Here is a 6,000-nt window from a genome sequence, read left to right as displayed (position 1 = left end):
TTCTCCAGTAGTGTCCCCTTCAAGTGATATGTAACACTTCCACATATCATTTTTAAAGTTTGTTTTGTAATCATGGTCTCATTATGTAGCTCTGGCTGTCCTAGGATGTATTATGTAGACCAGACTAGCCTCAAATTCTCAAAGATTACCTCTGGCTCCTAAGTTCTGTTAAACACATGGGACATTAACGCCAGCTAAATTGTGGTTTTGTTTCGTTGTTTGTGTGAACTGGATGGCAAACTGAGAACTTTTTAGCTCATATTGTGTTGAGTATAAGTCAGTCAATGTTTTAGGGGAAGCCTCAGCTAATTTCAGAAGAAATGCTGTTATAGACTGTGTTACCCAGAATTTCATTACTATAACAAATACCCCAACACAAACAGTTTATAGAGGGAAAGATTATTTGGGCTCAGTTCTGAGGGCTGTGTGAGATGTAATAGGAGCAGAACTGCTTAGCCCATGGCAGAGACATGAGAGGCAGGAAGAGACCAGCATCCTACAATCAACTGTACACCTCCTCTGTACTGGGCCATGTTTGGAAAGAATCTTTAAACACATGAGCTTTGGGAGGGACACACCAGCTCCTAACAATAGCATTCCCCATCCACAAAAAACTCTTGTTCATCTTTAATGCAAAATCTTTGGAGAGTCTTACCCAAGACTCTCCAAAACGTTAACCAGTCCAGCATTGCTCAAAAGTCTCAGCTTTGAACTATAAAACCAACCAGCCAACAAACACAAAGCTACACACTTCCAAAATGCAATGGTACAGGACAAACATTCCCATTTTGAAAGGAATGGCAATAGCATCAGATCAAAGCCAGTCCAATGTGTGGTATCTGGGCAACACTCTGATGGGATGTGGGATCCTCAGGACACGTGCAGTTTCTCCTTCATGGACTAATTTGCTGCAGCAATGCACGTGGCCACCCTTTTGGGCTGACTGTTCTCTGGGACCTCTCTCAGGAGGAATTTCACATCTCTATTTTTATGAGGTCTCCAGTGTAGTTCCTCACAGCTTCATGCACCACCTATCAAAAGATGCTTCCAGGGACTTTCCCCCTGTAACATGGTGCCTGGACCACCAGACTTTCCTTCGACAGCCCAGTGGAAGCATCCGTTATCATGGAACAACTACATGTTCACTCTTTCAAAATCAGCAGCATGTGGAAGATACCAAGGTCTATAAGTAGGCTTATACCTATGTATACCTCCAGTGGGTCCATGGTCTTGACAGCTAGAAGCCTCAGGGAACGTGTTCCCTTTTGTAAGCACGTAGTGGCTTGGGGAAAAAAAAAAAAAAAACAACCTTGAAAATTTGCGGGAAAGTATATTTTTACATCTCTGATCCTGAGATGACCATGGCTTAGCCATCTATTTCTTATTTATTTATTTATTTATTTATTTATTTATTTATTTACCTACTTACCATTTTTATCTTTCTAATTGTGCTAACCCTTTTAACAGGTGCACTTCTCTGACTAGTTTGATGTTACTGCTGAGGTCAAAATGAAAGTTTCCTCTGTCACTCATTTGTTTTTGATCCCATGTCTTACTTTAAATCTAAGAGCCACTATTAATTTTCAGGCTACTCCTTGCATCCTCTGCTCCCTCAAAACCTCACCTCTCAGATCAACTAATCCCATCAGCTTTTAACTCCACTCTCTTCCAGCTTTACACAGTGCTTTCAGTAACGTGGGTGGTCTCTATCCAATACCCCAGACTTCATTACCCTCAGAAACCTTGTCAACATACTCTTCACTATCCATGTTTATGAAGGCATTCTATTCCTTGGCGGTCACAACAATCATCCATTAAGTTCGGCTCACAGGATTCTAGACATTTCTCTGGTTTGGTTGTCTACAACCAAATTGTTTTCAAATTTCTCTTATAAACCAATTTTAAAGTCTGTTTTATGTTGTTTTGAGTGTAGTTATAGAAACAACACTCACTTAACACACATTTTGTGTGTATGAAGTTCTATTGTGTTTGTGTGTGTGTGTGTGTGTGCATATGTGGAGGTCAGGAGTACAACTTTCCGGACTTAGTTTCTCTCCTTCTACCATGTGAGTCTCCAGAACTTAACTCAGGTTGTCAGGCTTGGTGGCAAGCATCTTTACCTGCCAAGTCATCTTCCTGACCTGAATCTTTCTTCTTGACGTCCCTTGTCTATGTCTGCTGGTCTGTGTTAGTCTATTACAATAGTAAAACACTCAAGACAATCAACTTTATGAGAGCTAAGTTTCCTTCAGCTCACAGTTCTGGGGGTCTCTGTAGCAGCACACAGTGGTGGAAGCACATGAGGAGGCAAATACGTGGGTCACATCACGGCGGTGGGATGAAGATGAGGATTCAGAACCATATTCTCTTCAAAGTCATTCACCCAACAACCTGAATCTCGCTCACTCTCTTCAGGTTTCAAGTATCTCTCAACAGCATGGGAGAGTCAAGCGTTTAGAAAAGGCCTTGGAAGAGCACTTGAAACCATAGCACAGACCAGATTCTCACTGCAGACTGGATTGAAATTGTGTTTTGTTTTGTTTTATTTATTTGTTTTGTTTTTTCTGTTTGTATGTTTTCTTGTTCTTCAATAGATAACATTAAGAAACTACTGTGTGTATAAATGTACTAATGTCTATGTACAAGTAGATCTACACATGTATGTTATTTTAAAAAATAAGTTTAATTACTTTTATGTAATTCCTATTTCATTCCATGAAACTCACTTTCTCTATTCCATATTTGTAAGACTGTCTCAGTTAAAAACAAAACAAAACAAAACCTCCAAAAAACCCCTAAAACCAAAAAACTGGCCACCTCAAAATAACAGTATACCTATTAAACCAATTACAGTATGTATGCAAATTGGTTTCAGAATTGCATTACTCATACCATGGTATAAAGAAATCATACTGAAAAGCAAATTTAAGTATTTGTTTGAAATGTTCTCCAGCCATCCAGCCCCATCTAACCATGCATATAAGGGTTGAATGCTGTGTTCCAAGTAACCTGAGTATGCTCTTCCCTTTACTGTGTTTCTGGTTTCATTTAAGGTACACATGGGATCGTTTCTCTGTTTGCTTTATATTTTAGGACTTCTTTCTTCTCATATTTGATTTACTTTTCTTTAAACATGTAGTATGTTAACCTGCTTATAAGAGTCAAAACAACACAAAATTATCCACAGAGAGGTATCATTCATCTCCACGTCCCACTGCTTGGCTCCCACTCATCCCCTGGAGGTCAAGAATTACACTGGGTTCTGGTTTTGCCTTCTACTACACAGAAAATAGAAGTATGTGTGTACCTATCTATGTGTGTACATGTATATTACCTATCTATGTGTGTACATGTATATTACCTATCTATGTGTGTATATGTATCTATCTATATGTGTACATGCATATGTACCTATCTATATGTGTACGTGTATGTGTGCTACATCCACTCCAGTGAAGTCTGCTTGACAGGCCTAAAAGCCTGGAGGCAGTCACAAGGCAAAGAGTTACATGGAAACTCAGCCTCCCGGAACCTTGCCATTCCCATAGCCTGTATACTCAAACCCTGTCCCTGCTTTAGTCTAGTGTATGGATCTGTGTGCTTTCTTGTATTATAGGTTCTTCCAAGTAATGATTTTACAAATACTTTAATCAGGTTGAATTTTACTCCCTGGTCTTCACCAATGTCCTAGATAGTCCTTGAAGCTGACCCTGAGCTTGGAATTCAGTAAGAATGTTACCTATTCAGTAACATTCAAATTTACTTCTAGTAGAGACAGTGAAACTAATTAGGCATTACAATTTACTTGAATAGAGCTAGAAAAGCTCAGGGCTAGTCTACATAGTAATTACTTAGGACAATAGCCGAGTCACACCCAAATACAGGAATACACAATGGCCTAGGAAATAGGTGGGTTAGTATTATTCATGAAAGGGTTAGTAGAATTCCCCTGGTGCAGGTTTTTCACTAGGCCCAGAGGAATAGCATAAGCAGGTATTTACTAAAGGACCCCTGATGGTGGGTTTAACAAAAGACTAGCTTTGCACCAGAGCATTCACCTGGCTCCTGTGTTTGGCTGATCTTAATTAAGGGTTGTTCCTATTCTCAGTGGTAAACGTTATGCATGCATCTTCTGTGTTTTGTGTCAATGTAACTTGGCAGATGTATTTGCCTGACTTTCTTATTTATTTATTTATTTTTCTGTATAAAATGTCTGGTTTTTGCTTGGAGAAAATACATCCAGATACAGCACTCTCTTATGTTCGTATTTGTTTGTCATTTCTCCCCGACTCCAAGCCTGCCTGTAATGGAACCCCGAAATTTTTTCTGCAGGTTGAGGGAGGCTGGCTGGGGCTGGTCTGCGGCATATGTGTACCTATCTATATGTGTATATGTATCTCTGTGTGTGTGTGTATGTATCACCAAAGACCTGCTGTATTGCAGTTGTCTTTTTCCTAGAGATTATTCCATATCAATATGAAAAGCTTTCCTCACTTTTAAACAGGTAGGTAGCACCCAGGCTTTTGACAGTCTGTAATTCAGTCATCATATTTATTTATTTAAGGTTTTGCTTTTAACTGACATATTTAGGGAGTGCAGTGTGATATCTGATTACAGATACAGACAGTGAAATTACTATATCATTTTAACTCATCAGTCAGCTCACAAAGCTTCTTCTAGTTATTTTGCAATATTCACAACAATAAATTTAACCAGTCACTTTGTGACTTATTCTTTTCTAATTGTAACTTTCAGCCTGTCAATAAATTTGAATAGCTTCCAGTATTTTTTAAATACCAAAGTCACTTTGTGTATATGTGTGTGCAATCAAATTTTCCCTAGTAACACTCAAAGGCTGCCTTTCCCTTCAAGTGTTGGGAATGGTGTCTTTATCATATACCAACTTCTGTTGTTTTTAAACAAAATCTCAAATGTTTGATTTTACCAACAAATACTTGGGAGCTAGATGTTATGGTGAAAACCTGATAGCTCAGAGGCAGAGAAAGCACACAGATGACTTTCTTTTTCAGCTGATGTCCCCAAAGAATAAAAGCTCTCCTTCTCTACACCCTCTCAAAAGACCTTTCAAAGAGAATGTCCCTCCCTTCTACTTCCTGTGCACCTCTCTATCCATCCTCCCGACTTCCTTTTACTCTCTATGGCTTTCCTATGTTCACTTCCTGTCAAATGGGGTTGCTAGCCGTGCCTCTTGACCTATGGTTGACTTTATTTAATCCTGCCTACATTAAGCAAAAAGCTCTTGGATTAATGGTTTGTGTTAGGGCTGAGCCACACCACAACTAGAAACAGGTTTGTCCAGCAAATAACACAACCTCAGGGATCACACTGTGATCAAAGATCCTGCAACCAATGTCTGTATGTGATGGATTGTTTGCTGAATTTTCTCATTCTTTATGATTGGCCGATCTATTCATATTCCAGTGGTGAACTATTTTAATCTAGTAGCAATATGACTGACTCCCTTGGCCTGTGTGTTCCTTTTCTCTAGGTATAGAGATAGGATGCAGCCACAAAGGGGAATTAATGTCACAAAGGGACTCAAAACCAACTTCAGAGATGGCAGTATAGAGAATAGCCTTCTTAGGCTTTATGGTTTGCTTTTATATAATGTTCTTCCCCAGGGGAGAGGAATTGTAGCTTCTATGATGTACTGGGGGTGGTGTGTGTGTGTGGGGGGGGAGGTGGGAAAGGACCCAGGAAGCCTTGCTTCTGAGACACTGCCAACATCTTTTACTCAGAGCATTCCATGCTCTGGGATGTCATTCTCTGACCCAACAGAACCTAGTAATCTAGAGATGTGTAGGTTTCCATCCCAAAGAGACTCTTCATTTAAGAGTCCTCCATCGGCTTTTTTGGTTCTTCCCTTCCCACCTCCTCTTCATTTATCAGAAACACTCTCCCCAAGGGGCTGTTTCTGCCCTTTCTTCCCTTTTCCTCATCCTCCTTATTACCACATTGCTCTATAGCCAAGGATTGCTG

The sequence above is a fragment of the Mus caroli genome, unplaced genomic scaffold, assembly GCF_978045245.1.
Source record: "Mus caroli unplaced genomic scaffold, Mus_caroli_1 scaffold_15, whole genome shotgun sequence".
Taxonomy (NCBI): domain Eukaryota; kingdom Metazoa; phylum Chordata; class Mammalia; order Rodentia; family Muridae; genus Mus; species Mus caroli.
The sequence above is the reverse complement of the archived record's forward strand: the minus strand, read 5'-3'. Positions refer to the sequence as shown.